This window comes from Oncorhynchus mykiss, chromosome 28 (genome assembly GCF_057628025.1).
Source record: "Oncorhynchus mykiss isolate SJ-2025 chromosome 28, ASM5762802v1, whole genome shotgun sequence".
NCBI lineage: Eukaryota > Metazoa > Chordata > Actinopteri > Salmoniformes > Salmonidae > Oncorhynchus > Oncorhynchus mykiss.
In genome coordinates, this window is record NC_143049.1 from 42,614,085 (window position 1) to 42,630,775 (window position 16,691).

The 16,691-nt window shown below is 43.1% G+C and overlaps 1 protein-coding gene across 1 annotated transcript in view; it reads left to right on the plus strand.

Annotated features, from left to right (window-relative positions):
- The first annotated feature begins 13,799 nt into the window (after nucleotides 1-13,799).
- The window catches only part of LOC110508260 (ubiquitin carboxyl-terminal hydrolase 33), a 66,868-nt gene continuing 63,976 nt past the window's right edge, over nucleotides 13,800-16,691 (plus strand). Inside the window, exon 1 of the mRNA XM_090226039.1 lies at nucleotides 13,800-13,992. The gene's annotated coding sequence lies outside the window, so the exon portion shown is untranslated. The remainder of the gene's footprint in view (nucleotides 13,993-16,691) is intronic.

The window sequence follows — 16,691 nt, forward strand, 5'->3', positions numbered from 1 at the left end:
CAAATGTCTTACCCTATTCCAGTTATAGTGCACTGGGCTCCCTATGGCTCTGGTCTAAAGTAGGGCACTATATAGTGAATAGGGTGCCATTTGGGGAGGGGCTCAACCTGAACTAAGGTAACTAATAAGACTGCGTTTTACACATGCAGCCCATTTTGTCAGATTATCGTTTCGTCTCACCAACTGGTATTTTGACCAATTTTGGATCAGCATTGAATCAAGATCTGGTGTGATTGGTTCAAAGGCCAATTAGTGGACAAAATATTGGATTTGGGCTGCCTGTGTCAACACGGCCTTCGTGTGCTTTTACTGTTTATATAATGAGAGTTAATTCCTCCCTCACACTCAAGCTTAGACAAGCGGTAAGCAAAGCAAGTATATATTATAATTTTTTTTTAAACAATCCCAAAAATGTTCCAAAAGAAAAAATGTCTCACTGCAAAAATGTTGCATTAGTGAATTTCTGTTCTGCTCCCTCTGTCTTCCAGGACAGGTAACTGGTCTGTTCTGCTGCCTTTCAGACGTGCCCTGCATTCAAACTTTTGTTCTCTCCCCCACCCCTCCCTCTAAAATGTGTACATACATTTGCTGGCATTTTCTAAACTCTTTTTTGATACTATAAAAACATGCAGAAGACATATATAAATTGACTCTACCCAATGCATTGTTCTGTTTAGTCAACGTAAGAACGTGGGTTGTTTGTAGGGCCGAGGGTTTGGCTGGTCTGAGCGGTGCCAACAGTTGACCTCTTACTCTGTAAGTACAATACTGTGACTATATAACAAACCCCAGTGACTGAGCACTACTGCTGTGACTATATAACAGTGACTGAGCACTACTGCCGTGACTATATAACAGTGACTGAGCACTACTGCAGTGACTATATAACAAACCCAGTGACTGAGCACTACTGCCGTGACTATATAACAGTGACTGAGCACTGCTGCCGTGACTATATAACAGTGACTGAGCATTACTGCAGTGACTATATAACAGTGACTGAGCACTACTGCAGTGACTATATAACAAACCCAGTGACTGAGCACTACTGCCGTGACTATATAACAGTGACTGAGCACTACTGCTGTGACTATATAACAAACCCAGTGACTGAGCACTACTGCTGTGACTATATAACAAACCCCAGTGACTGAGCACTACTGCTGTGACTATATAACAAACCCAGTGACTGAGCACTACTGCAGTGACTATATAACAACCCCAGTGACTGAGCACTACTGTTGTGACTATATAACAAACCCAGTGACTGAGCACTACTGCCTTGACTATAACAAACCCAGTGACTGAGCACTACTGCAGTGACTATATAACAAACCCAGTGACTGAGCACTACTGCAGTGACTATATAACAGTGACTGAGCACTACTGCTGTGACTATATAACAAACCCAGTGACTGAGCACTACTGCAGTGACTATATAACAAACCCAGTGACTGAGCACTACTGCAGTGACTATATAACAGTGACTGAGCACTACTGCAGTGACTATATAACAAACCCAGTGACTGAGCACTACTGCTGTGACTATATAACAAACCCAGTGACTGAGCACTACTGCTGTGACTATATAACAAACCCAGTGACTGAGCACTACTGCCGTGACTTTAACAAACCCAGTGACTGAGCACTACTGCAGTGACTATATAACAACCCCAGTGACTGAGCACTACTGCCGTGACTATATAACAGTGACTGAGCACTACTGCCGTGACTATATAACAGTGACTGAGCACTACTGGCGTGACTATATAACAGTGACTGAGCACTACTGCCGTGACTATATAACAGTGACTGAGCACTACTGCTGTGACTATATAACAACCCCAGTGACTGAGCACTACTGCAGTGACTATATAACAGTGACTGAGCACTACTGCCGTGACTATATAACAGTGACTGAGCACTACTGCAGTGACTATATAACAAACCCAGTGACTGAGCACTACTGCAGTGACTATAACAAACCCAGTGACTGAGCACTACTGCTGTGACTATATAACAACCCCAGTGACTGAGCACTACTGCAGTGACTATATAACAAACCCAGTGACTGAGCACTACTGCAGTGACTATATAACAAACCCCAGTGACTGAGCACTACTGCAGTGACTATATAACAGTGACTGAGCACTACTGCAGTGACTATATAACAGTGACTGAGCACTACTGCTGTGACTATATAACAAACCCCAGTGACTGAGCACTACTGCAGTGACTATATAACAACCCCAGTGACTGAGCACTACTGCAGTGACTATATAACAACCCCAGTGACTGAGCACTACTGCTGTGACTATATAACAAACCCCAGTGACTGAGCACTACTGCAGTGACTATATAACAAACCCCAGTGACTGAGCACTACTGCAGTGACTATATAACAAACCCCAGTGACTGAGCACTACTGCAGTGACTATATAACAAACCCAGTGACTGAGCACTACTGCAGTGACTATATAACAAACCCCAGTGACTGAGACTATATAAGTGACTGAGCACTACTGCAGTGACTATATAACAAACCCCAGTGACTGAGCACTACTGCAGTGACTATATAACAACCCCAGTGACTGAGCACTACTGCATTGACTATATAACAAACCCCAGTGACTGAGACTATATAACAGTGACTGAGCACTACTGCAGTGACTATATAACAAACCCCAGTGACTGAGCACTACTGCAGTGACTATATAACAACCCCAGTGACTGAGCACTACTGCAGTGACTATATAACAAACCCCAGTGACTGAGACTATATAACAGTGACTGAGCACTACTGCTGTGACTATATAACAACCCCAGTGACTGAGCACTACTGCAGTGACTATATAACAGTGACTGAGCACTACTGCCGTGACTATGTAACAGTGACTGAGCACTACTGCCGTGACTATATAACAGTGACTGAGCACTACTGCAGTGACTATATAACAAACCCAGTGACTGAGCACTACTGCTGTGACTATAACAAACCCAGTGACTGAGCACTACTGCTGTGACTATATAACAACCCCAGTGACTGAGCACTACTGCAGTGACTATATAACAAACCCCAGTGACTGAGCACTACTGCAGTGACTATATAACAACCCCAGTGACTGAGCACTACTGCAGTGACTATATAACAAACCCCAGTGACTGAGCACTACTGCAGTGACTATATAACAGTGACTGAGCACTACTGCAGTGACTATATAACAACCCCAGTTATTGTCTTGCTGTCGATGTATTTATTTATTTGACTGATTGCGAAACGTACAAAACTGTAGTGTTTTTGTCAAATCGCTAAATGTTTTCCTAAAGTACCGGGTAAGTATCAACTTCTGGTACAGAAAGTAAAGTACTTCCTGAACTAATCTTGCATTATTTTTTTTGGACTGTTTTGTTTCCCCCTGCAATAACTCCCATGATGCATTTGGAGTATATTGAATTATAGCTTGTGTTACAATCGGGACTCTACGTAGGAACCTGTTCTATCACAATACCAGTCAGACTGTTCTGTTTGAACTCTGAACTCTGAAGTGTAAGCATCGACAGACTGCTTTGTGCATTCATCATGTAGGAATGTAATAATTTTTTGGTTATATAAGAGGTTTTGCTTAGTCAGAATATAGAGATGGTAATTATTGATGCATTATTTGAAGAAGAGAGAGAGAAAAAAAAGAAGCGATTTAATGGCCCAAATGTAATTTTCTATTGGAAATGCATATTTTCTCTGAATTGTTCTCGTTTTTCCCCATTCAGTAGCATGTCGACGTTGTTTCAATGCTGCTTATTGATGTCTCCTATCATCAGCATGTGGGTTATTGGTTCAGTACAATGTTCTACAAGTGACGCAGATATTCCATTGATTTGATTGGTTCTATCTCCGATGTGACCCGCTGTTCTGTTGATTATTCAGCACTGTAACTGAACTAAGGCTGGTTTTGAACTGAGTGAGTGCGTACAGTTGCAATGTCATCTGTGTGATCGTTGCAGTGTCACTGTCACCCCAGACCTTGACCCATAGGTTCTGCTGCTGGCAGTGAGTCACACAGGTAAGGAGAACGCCCGACCCTGTCACATTGATTTTTGTATACACCCAGATTTGCTCACCTGAACGTACCTGATGCAAGTATTTTAACTGCCCAGCATACCATGTTCAATCTAGCTATGCTGAGGATCTTAAGGGTAGGATTTGTAGTGATATCAACAGTCGTTTGTTTATTATATAAAGTTGTGATGGTAATGAATGACTTGCATGGAACATGTTGAGTTGTGTGGGTTTTGTTTGGGAGCAGCAACATTTTTTCCCCCCTCTGAAGCTAATGCAACTTGTTTTATGATGGCTTGTCCCACCTCTGACTTATCTTTAGTACAATTTGACATTTCTTCCTATATGTTGCTTTAGTTCTAGTAATTCTCTGATTTAAAAAAAAATTAATAATAATAGTTGTTTCATTGAAGGTATGTTTCGTAGCATAGTCTCCCCCAAGGTAAGCCCTACTATTACTGTCCCGGTAAGTCCTGCAGCTTGCCTGAAGCATAGCTGGTCTACTTTAACATTTGGCCTGGGCACCTGTCTGTTTAGCTGTCGTTCCACTCGGTGCCACTCCTTGGTATGACCCTAGGGGTGGCTAGGAGTAGAATGTTAGCATAAAACGGGCCTCTTTTTAACGTGCCTATAATATAACAGACTGCTACTGTTGTCAGAAAGCCAGACGTGATGTGCATACAAGTACATGATGCTGTAATCTAATGATGCTCATGCTGTTAAACTGACTGATCATTGGTGTGATGCAAAGCTTTCATTATCTATAATATAATGCCCCACAATGCAATGATGCAGTGTTGTTTTTTAAAATATATATATATATATATATAAACCCCCTGCTGCCTTGCCTGCCTCCCTCCCACCTCTCACTCAGATGCTGTTGGAAGACTGAGGTTCCACATTCTAGATCTGGTTCTTCATCTAGTATGTTCTAGATTCAGGAACAGGCCCCCCAGCCAGGCTGGGCTAGTTGTCCTGTAGAGGAGACTACTGAGAGAGGCGTCACACCTTTTTTGGGTCTGTCTGATGATCGAGGTGTAGGTGACCATTTGAGAGCGAGCTCCAAATAAGGTAAACTAAACTAAAACAAAGCAATGCAATGAAATGGGGGGGGGATTCTGTGATTTGATAAATTGACCATGATGCTGTTTGTTAGGGATGTCTTATCATCTTTGTACAGCTATCTCTTTATCTAAAACGTAGAAGTTTTTTAAAAAAATGACATGCCATAGCATTTCTGATGACGTATCTTATCGCATTTATCTCATGATGATTCTCCGCCACTTCCTTTCCTGCATCCCAAATGGCACCCTATTCCCTACGCGTGTCACTTCTGCCCTGGTCAGTAGTGCGTTTTTACGTAGGCAATAGGGTGCTATTCTCAATGCTGCCGTTGTCATGAGCTAGGGCGTGTTGCTTAGTTGTGCTGAACCACCAATGCTTTAGAGAGTTGGATGAGAAATAACCAGGAAGTGCTGTTGTGTTGTTTTTAACGTTCAAATGTCAGGCTCGTTCAAACCTTTTTGGCAGTAAATTGGAGAGTTTCCTTCTAGTTCTGTTTGTCCTCTTCATTCATTAGAACTCTTATGTCCTCTTGCTAGTCATTTTGCTCCTAGCATATTCTGCTAAGTTGCTGTGTACTAATACTTTGCTCAGAGATCAGCATCTCACGCGTACACAGTTTGGGGTCAGGGGGCACGTTTGGGTGGTGTGGAAGACTCAGAAGGGAGAAATATGGAGCGTGCCCTTTATAAGGTAAACAAATGAAAGGTTTTAATGTTTTATAAAATGCAACTTTGTTTTTGACTGTTCTGGATCTTTGTTGCCCTGTCCAGTAATGGTAATAAAGACGGTGGTGTTTATCTGATCCCTTTGAGTCTTTCTCTACAATATACCTCCACTTAACAACTCTATAACCAGATACTCATGGACTGTCTTGACATGTTTTGCTTGCTTAGGCTGGGTGGGGGGGGTAGGGGGGTTTGTTTGAGGGAGTCAGGCTGGATTGGGGGGGGGTTCACCTGGTTTAGAGGGAGGTATGTATAACAGTCAGATGGTGAGTCCCTTGGCACAAACACGTTGGAAGTGACATGTTTCTCACCCCTCTCGTGGTCAGCTCCAACCCGGTGTCCCCCCCCCCCAGTGTTCCAGGAAGACTAATCTCCTCAAACCTCTTTGGGCTCAGTCGACTTATCACTCACCTCCATAAAAATATTTTATTTTACATAACCCCAGTTATCTCATTTTTATGAGTGATACTGGAGCATCCTGTAAACTCGTAAGAATTAAATCACAAACGTCTGTTGGAGAGTCAAGTTAATATTTACTCATCTTTCCTCTCGCGAGGAGGGGATTTGAGGTGAGTCTCACCAATATCACTCCACAGAATGATAGCGTTGGCTAGGCTGTTGCGTTTTAAGGAGCGGTTGGACACCCCTGTCTGTCCTGAGAAGGATGTGACGAGCCCGGGGGACCAGGATGTCTTTCAGAGAGACGATATCAGTAGTTTGACATGGTTGCTATGGGGAAGGCGGTGTTGTGGTTAGGGCTGTTGTCATGACCACAGTAAAATTCCACGTGACAGTTGAGTCAAGGTAACCTCTGGTCATAACACTTTTTTCCCCCCAATCGTCCAATTGCACGTCTTAATCTTTTATTTTCATTGGCCAGTCTGAGATATGGCTTTTTTCTTTGCAACTCTGCCTAGAAGGCCAGCATCCCGGAGTCGCCTCTTCACTGTTGACGTTGGGACTGGTGTTTTGCGGGTACTATTTAATGAAGCTGCCAGTTGAGGACTTGTGAGGCATCTGTTTCTCAAACTAGACACACAATGTACTTGTCCTCTTGCTCAGTTGTGCACCGGGGGCCTCCCACTCCTCTTTCTATTCTGGTTAGGGCCAGTTTGCTCTGTTCTATGAAGGGAGTAGTACACAGCGTTGGAGATCTTCAGTTTCTTGGCAATTTCTCACATGGAATAGCCTTCATTTCTCAGAACAAGAACAACTGACGAGCCTGCAATCGAACCCACAAAATGCTGATGCTCCAGATACTAAACTAGTCCAGTTTTAATGCTAATTTAATCAGCACAACAGTTTTCAGCTGTGCTAACATAATTGAAAAAGTGTTTTCTAATGATTAATTAGCCTTTTTTTAAATGATAAACTTGGATGAGCTAACACAACGTGCCATTGGAACACAGGCGTGATGGTTGCTGATAATGGGACTATGTAGATATTCCATTAAAAATCTGCCTTTTCCAGCTACAATAGTCATTTACAACATTAACAATGTCTACACTGTATTGCTGATCAATTTGACATTTTAATGGACAAAATTAGCTTTTCAAAAACAAGGACATTTCTAAGTGACCTCTACATTATTATTTAATCATTGCACCCGCATTGCTTGCGCGTGCCAACGAGCATCTGCATTGCCAGGTGCTAAAATAAAAGTTACTTCTATTTGTGGCGCAGAACATGCTGCATGTCCTGCCTCTCCTCATTGGCTTTTAGAAGCATATACCTACTTGCCATCTCATTGGTTATACCCACGTGGGTGATTGAAAGAGGAACTGAGGTCGGTTGTGTTAATACACCTTATGATGAAAGTTAGTTGCCATAAAGGCCTGGAAGGAGGAGAGATGACTAGAAACGATTTTGTTGACCGTTTTGTGTGTGGATTATGTTGAAGTTTAGCCAAATACATTTAAACTCAGTTTCTCATAATTCCTGACATTTAATCCTAGTAAAAATTCCCTGTTTTAGGTCAGTTAGGATCACCACTTTGTTTTAACAATGTGAAATGTCAGAATAATAGTAGAGAATGATTTATTTCAGCTTTTATTTCTTTCATCACATTCCCAGTCGGTCAGAAGTTTACATACACTCAATTAGTATTTGGTAGCATTGCCTTTAAATTGTTTAACTTGGGTCAAACGTTTCGGGTAGCCTTCCACAAGCTTCCCACAACAAGTTGGGTGAATATTGGCCCATTCCTCCTGACAGAGCTGGTGTAACTGAGTCAGGTTTGTAGGCCTCCTTGCTCGCACACGCTTTTTCAATTCTGCCCACAAATGTTCTATAGGATAGAGGTCAGGGCTTTGTGATGGCCACTCCAATACCTTGACTTTGTTGTCCTTAAGCCATTTTTTCACAACTTTGGAAGTATGCTTGGGGTCATTGTCCATTTGGAAGACCCATTTGCGACCAAGCTTTAACTTTAACTGATGTCTTGAGATGTTGCTTCAATATATCCATATAATTTTATTTCCTCATGATGCCATCTATTTTGTGAAGTGCACCAGTCTCTCCTGCAGCAAAGCACCCTCACAAGATGATGCTGCCACCCTTGTGCTTCACAGTTGGGATGGTGTTCTTCGGCTTGCAAGCCTCCCCCTTTTTCCTCCAAACATAACAATGGTCATTATGGCCAAACAATTTCATCGGACCAGAGGACATTTCTCCAAAAATCTTTGTCCCCATGTGCAGTTGCAAACCGGAGTCTGGCTTTTTATGGAGGTTTTGGAGCAGTGGCTTCTTCCTTGCTGAGCGGCCTTTCAGGTTATGTCGATATAGGACTCGTTTTACTGTGGATATAGATACTTTTGTACCTGTTTCCTCCAGCATCTTCACAAGGTCCTTTGCTGTTGTTCTGGGATTAATTTGCACTTCTTGCACCAAAGTACGTTAATCTCTAGGAGACAGAACGCGTCTCCTTCCTGAGCGGTATGACGGCTGCGTGGTCCCATGGTGTTTATTCTTGCGTAATATTGTTTGTGCAGATGAAAGTACCTTCAGGCATTTGGAAATTGCTCCCAATGGTGTGGAGGTCTACAATTTTTATTCTTAGGTCTTGGCTGATTTGATTTTCCCATGATGTCAAGCAAAGAGGCACTGAGTTTGAAGGTAGGCCTTGAAATACACAGTTACACCTCCAATTGACTCCAATGATGTCAGTTAGCCTATCAGAAGCTTCTAAAGCCATGACATCATTTTCTGGAATTTTCCAAGCTGTTTAAAGGCACAGTCAATTTAGTGTATGTAAACTTCAGACCCACTGGAATTGTGATTAAGTGAAGTAATCTAAACAATTGTTGGAAAAATGACTGGTCATGCACAAAGTAGATGTCCTCACTGACTTGCCAAAACTATAGTTTAACGATATTTGTGGAGTGGTTGAAAAACGAGTTTTAATGAGTCCAGGGTATGTACATTTCCGATTTACACTATGTGAGCTCAATCCGGAAACAATAGCCTGATTTTTTTAAATGATTGTGCTTTCATACAGCTATGGTTTATTATGTACGCAGAAAAACATGAAACAAAAACACGTATTTGTTGTCTGGTACATCATTCGTCTAGCCTATACTCCAAAATTAAAGAACTTCACGTGGCCCAAAAGTATAGTCAATTTATTTGATTTTGTATAGCCTCGTGATAGGATTAATTTAAAAAAAATAACGTTTTCTTAATGGATAGGCTAATATGACCTTTTGAGCTACAGAAAATCTCACCACTGCGTTTCAATCTCCTCTGTCCTTAATTCCCTTCACCAGTGCGCAGAGAGGGGCTGGCAACAGTTAAATAAAATGTTTAATTGTAGAAACATGTTTCTCTCGATGTTCCCGGAAAGATTTCACTCTGTTTCCCAAATGTAAGAACTGCAAGAACAACGTTGGAGAACCCATGGCATACAACGTTTGGGTGTAATATCACCTGTCGCGCAGCAGAAGGCTGCATGCTCCTCAAACGGTGGTTAACGTGTGGAGTGAAATATCTAGCCGAGCGCATGACTAAAAGACGAACCGGCAGGTAAGTGGCCTCTGCTATTGGAGTGCGTACGGAATAAGTCATCTCTTTCACCTGGCCATCTGAAAAATCGGCCATTATAAATATAAACTAATTTGACATATTAATCAATTATTCAATTGAGAATAGTCTAATGTAGGATGAGAACATTTTGTAATACCCAAATGCGTGACAACAGGATGATTTTTGTGGGACCTTGTAAATGAATAAAAACATTTGGCAGCATTTGCATATCCATTTTTGTATCCGGATTGACTGTTGTGAGCAGATGGTATAAAACTACACTGAACCAAAATATAAACTTTTTTTTTTTGATTTACACTTAGCCAACTGAAAAATGTATTAGGCCCTAGTTTATGGAATAAACAGGACTGAGAATAGTGATGCTTATGTTGGTCACATAAGGTAGGGAGGGGCCTGGCTAAGTAAACCTTTTGCCTCATGCAGCGCGACACCATATTTTCAGGAACTGGGACATGCTGTCGATTCCAGAGCATCCTAAACATGCTCAATGGGTGACATGTCATGTCTACTAACCCACAGCTCAGACACCCATACATACCCCACAAGACATGTCACCAGAGGTCTCTTCACAGTCCCCAAGTCCAGAACAGACTATGGGAGGTGCACAGTACTACATAGAGCCATGACTACATGGAACTCTATTCCACAGTACTACATAGAGCCATGACTACATGGAACTCTATTCCACAGTACTACATAGAGCCATGACCACATGGAACTCTATTCCACAGTACTACATAGAGCCATGACTACATGGAACTCTATTCCACAGTACTACATAGAGCCATGACTACATGGAACTCTATTCCACAGTACTACATAGAGCCATGACTACATGGAACTCTATTCCACAGTACTACATAGAGCCATGACCACATGGAACTCTATTCCACAGTACTACATAGAGCCATGACTACATGGAACTCTATTCCACAGTACTACATAGAGCCATGACCTACATGGAACTCTTTTCCACAGTACTACATAGAGCCATGACTACATGGAACTCTATTCCACAGTACTACATGGAGCCATGACTACATGGAACTCTATTCCACAGTACTACATGGAGCCATGACTACATGGAACTCTATTCCACAGTACTACATGGAGCCATGACTACATGGAACTCTATTCCACAGTACTACATGGAGCCATGACTACATGGAACTCTATTCCACAGTACTACATAGAGCCATGACTACATGGAACTCTATTCCACAGTACTACATAGAGACATGACTACATGGAACTCTATTCCACATCAGGTAACTGATGCAGCAGTAGAATCAGATTTAAAAACAGATACAAACACACCTTATGTAGCGGGTGACTGTGAAGAGACACTAACACACATACTAACTAAGCTGCTGCCTTGGCAGGAACTAATGGGGATCCATAATAAACCCCAGGAAGAGTAGCTGCTGCCTTGGCAGGAACTAATGGGGATCCATAATAAACCCCAGGAAGAGTAGCTGCTGCCTTGGCAGGAACTAATGGGGATCCATAATAAACCCCAGGAAGAGTAGCTGCTGCCTTGACAGGAACTAATGGGGATCCATAATAAACCCCAGGAAGAGTAGCTGCTGCCTTGGCAGGAACTAATGGGGATCCATAATAAACCCCAGGAAGAGTAGCTGCTGCCTTGGCAGGAACTAATGGGGATCCATAATAAACCCCAGGAAGAGTAGCTGCTGCCTTGGCAGGAACTAATGGGGATCCATAATAAACCCCAGGAAGAGTAGCTGCTGCCTTGACAGGAACTAATGGGGATCCATAATAAACCCCAGGAAGAGTAGCTGCTGCCTTGGCAGGAACTAATGGGGATCCATAATAAACCCCAGGAAGAGTAGCTGACTTAGCAGGAACTAATGGGGATCCATAATAAACCCCAGGAAGAGTAGCTGCTGCCTTGACAGGAACTAATGGGGATCCATAATAAACCCCAGGAAGAGTAGCTGCTGCCTTGACAGTAACTAATGGGGATCCATAATAAACCCCAGGAAGAGTAGCTGCTGCCTTGGCAGGAACCAATGGGGATCCATAATAAACCCCAGGAAGAGTAGCTGCTGCCTTGACAGGAACTAATGGGGATCCATAATAAACCCCAGGAAGAGTAGCTGCTGCCTTGGCAGGAACTAATGGGGATCCATAATAAACCCCAGGAAGAGTAGCTGACTTAGCAGGAACTAATGGGGATCCATAATAAACCTCAGGAAGAGTAGCTGCTGCCTTAGCAGAACTAATGGGGATCCATAATAAACCTCAGGAAGAGTAGCTTCTGCCTTGACAGCAGGCTCATACCTGCTGGTGAAATGTCGTCCTCTCTCTCCTCCAACGGCAGCTCGTACAGAGACACACGCAGCAATACAGACTGAAGGCTCATACCTGCTGGTGAAATGTCGTCCTCTCTCTCCTCCAACGGCCGCTTGTACAGAGACACGCGCAGCACCACAGATTGAAGGTTCATGCCGGCTGAGATGTCGTTTTTTGAATCGATTGATAAAATTTGTGTGCTTCCATGAATTACATTAACAACAATTATGAAACTAATTTACAAACCCTCATTTGACAACTTGGAACAAATCAAATTTATTTATAAAGCCCCCCATTTTTTTTATTTTTTACATCAGCTGATGTCACAAAGTGATCATACAGAAACCCAGCCTAAAACCACAGCTTCGGGCTGGCACATTTTCAATCTGAGCAATCTGGAACAGCCTACTGTCACTCACAGATTCACAGACTAGCGGCAAATTAATCTGAACAAAGAAAAATCAGGAAATGAATGCCCCCGTCATTCCGTTTTGATCCAAAAAAATTTGCCTCGGTGTGTGAATCTGGACCAGCAATAGGCAACTGTGTTTTTATAGAGGAGCCGGTAAGCAATTCCCCCAAAAATAGAAGTGCTGGTATGTCGTTCCTGACAGCTTCCACCCAAATCAAGCACTGGTATTAGCAATCCTTTCAGACATAGTGACTCAACCATTGGTGACTTGAACTCGACTCGGATTTAACCATAGGGATTCGTGACTCTACTCTTATTTAACCATAGGGATTCGTGACTCGACTCGGGTTTAACCATAGTGATTCGTGACTCGACTCGGGTTTAACCATAGAGATTCGTGACTCTACTCTTATTTAACCATAGGGATTTGTGACTCGACTCTTATTTAACCATAGGGATTCGTGACTCGACTCTTATTTAACCATAGGGATTCGTGACTCGACTCTTATTTAACCATAGGGATTCGTGACTCGACTCGGGTTTAACCATAGGGATTTGTGACTCGACTCAGACTCCAACACAGGGGACTTGACTCGGACTCAAGGTTTAGTGAGTCGACAGCAATACTGTCCTGAACATGTGAAAGTTGATTTGGTGTCTCTAAGTCGAACGGTTTGAGTTACTGTTGGTTAGGGGCCTGATGTCTTCAGTAGGTAGCGATATAGAGATGGGCCTGAGAGATGAGGTCTTCAGTAGGTAGCGATATAGAGATGGGCCTGAGAGATGAGGTCTTCAGTAGGTAGCGATATAGAGATGGGCCTGAGAGATGTTTGCTGCTGGAGTCTATACCAGTAAATCTTCAATCAGTAAGGTCATGCCAGTGTTGCAAAGGGGTGATTTTCAAAATAAAAGTCAGGTGGAGCGCTTGGTTCCGGTTCTGAAATACAAGGTGAAAATAAAATCCACCTTTTCTTATTTGTTGTTTTTGGCATTAAAAAAAATAAATCGAAACAGGATTGTTACAGATAAAAAAATATAAAAAAAACCTGCAGATGTTAATTTGAAATCCAAGTAAATGTGTTTATTGGTCAGTAGGGGACGCTTTGGGCTGGGATTGTGCAGAATCAGATTGAGGTTATTCCACTGTTGACCGCCAGGTGGCGCAGCGACACCCGGTTCACACGCCACCGGAAAACGGCCGTTGTTGTGTCAAAAGGCGGATCTTCAACCTGGAAGTTGTTTTGGGTTACGGTCGAACGGGAACTGTGACATTTTCCAAAGCATTACCGTTTGAAATAATGTCACAGATACATATTTAATTGCCGTGTTTAACTTTCAAAATCAGTTCCTTTGAACTGTAACTTCATAAAGTGCAGGTAAGAACCAAGAGGTTATTTTCCGGGTTTGTTTCATGCTGCAAAAGAGAAGAAGTAGCTGTTTTATTAGAGTGACTAGCTAGCTAGCTAATGTTAGCATGACAGCTCAATCCATCTATTCTGTTCCCATCAATACAACTATTGTTTAGCTAGCACGATTTGATCCGAGAACTTTTCTTGATTCTCACACATCGGAATTGAATTGGACCCGAAAATATATTTAATATTGACCGGTTTAGCCTCTTGTCTAGTTAATATCACAGGGGCCATCTGCCCGTTAGCCTCTTGTCTAACTAGTTAATATCACAGGGGCCATCTGCCCGTTAGCCTCTTGTCTAACTAGTTAATATCACAGGGGCCATCTGCCCGTTAGCCTCTTGTCTAACTAGTTAATATCACAGGGACCATCAGCCCGTTAGCCTCTTGTCTAACTAGTTAATATCACAGGGGCCATCTGCCCGTTAGCCTCTTGTCTAACTAGTTAATATCACAGGGGCCATCAGCCCGTTAGCCTCTTGTCTAACTAGTTAATATCACAGGGGCCATCTGCCCGTTAGCCTCTTGGTTAACTAGTTAATATCACAGGAGCCATCTGCCCGTTAGCCTCTTGTCTAACTAGTTAATATCACAGGGGCCATCTGCCCGTTAGCCTCTTGTCTAACTAGTTAATATCACAGGGGCCATCTGCCCGTTAGCCTCTTGGTTAACTAGTTAATATCACAGGGGCCATCTGCCCGTTAGCCTCTTGTCTAACTAGTTAATATCACAGGAGCCATCTGCCCGTTAGCCTCTTGGTTAACTAGTTAATATCACAGGGGCCATCTGCCCGTTAGCCTCTTGGCTAACTAGTTAATATCACAGGAGCCATCTTCCCGTTAGCCTCTTGGCTAACTAGTTAATATCACAGGAGCCATCTTCCCGTTAGCCTCTTGGCTAACTAGTTAATATCACAGGAGCCATCTTCCCGTTAGCCTCTTGTCTAACTAGTTAATATCACAGGAGCCATCTGCCCGTTAGCCTCTTGTCTAACTAGTTAATATCACAGGGGCCATCTGCCCGTTAGCCTCTTGTCTAACTAGTTAATATCACAGGGGCCATCTGCCCGTTAGCCTCTTGTCTAACTAGTTAATATCACAGGGGCCATCAGCCCGTTAGCCTCTTGGTTAACTAGTTAATATCACAGGGGCCATCTGCCCGTTAGCCTCTTGGTTAACTAGTTATTATCACAGGGACCATCAGCCCGTTAGCCTCTTGGTTAACTAGTTAATATCACAGGGGCCATCTGCCCGTTAGCCTCTTGGTTAACTAGTTAATATCACAGGGGCCATCTGCCCGTTAGCCTCTTGTCTAACTAGTTAATATCACAGGAGCCATCAGCCCGTTAGCCTCTTGGTTAACTAGTTAATATCACAGGGGCCATCTGCCCGTTAGCCTCTTGGTTAACTAGTTATTATCACAGGGACCATCAGCCCGTTAGCCTCTTGGTTAACTAGTTAATATCACAGGGGCCATCTGCCCGTTAGCCTCTTGTCTAACTAGTTAATATCACAGGAGCCATCAGCCCGTTAGCCTCTTGGTTAACTAGTTAATATCACAGGGGCCATCTGCCCGTTAGCCTCTTGTCTAACTAGTTAATATCACAGGAGCCATCTGCCCGTTAGCCTCTTGGTTAACTAGTTAATATCACAGGGACCATCAGCCCGTTAGCCTCTTGGTTAACTAGTTAATATCACAGGGGCCATCTGCCCGTTAGCCTCTTGTCTAACTAGTTAATATCACAGGAGCCATCTGCCCGTTAGCCTCTTGTCTAACTAGTTAATATCACAGGGACCATCAGCCCGTTAGCCTCTTGGTTAACTAGTTAATATCACAGGGGCCATCTGCCCGTTAGCCTCTTGTCTAACTAGTTAATATCACAGGAGCCATCTGCCCGTTAGCCTCTTGTCTAACTAGTTAATATCACAGGGACCATCAGCCCGTTAGCCTCTTGGTTAACTAGTTAATATCACAGGGGCCATCTGCCCGTTAGCCTCTTGTCTAACTAGTTAATATCACAGGAGCCATCTGCCCGTTAGCCTCTTGGCTAACCAGTTAATATCACAGGGTCCATCAGCCCGTTAGACAAGAGGCTAACTAGTTAATATCACAGGGGCCATCTGCCCGTTAGACAAGAGGCTAACTAGTTAATATCACAGGAGCCATCTGCCCGTTAGACAAGAGGCTAACTAGTTAATATCACAGGAGCCATCTGCCCGTTAGACAAGAGGCTAACTAGTTAATATCACAGGAGCCATCTGCCCGTTAGCCTCTTGGCTAACTAGTTAATATCACAGGAGCCATCTTCCCGTTAGCCTCTTGTCTAACTAGTTAATATCACAGGAGCCATCTGCCCGTTAGCCTCTTGTCTAACTAGTTAATATCACAGGAGCCATCTGCCCGTTAGCCTCTTGGCTAACCAGTTAATATCACAGGGTCCATCAGCCCGTTAGCCTCTTGGCTAACTAGTTAATATCACAGGAGCCATCTTCCCGTTAGACAAGAGGCTAACTAGTTAATATCACAGGGGCCATCTGCCCGTTAGACAAGAGGCTAACTAGTTAATATCACAGGAGCCATCTGCCCGTTAGACAAGAGGCTAACTAGTTAATATCACAGGGGCCATCTGCCCGTTAGACAAGAGGCTAACTAGTTAATATCAC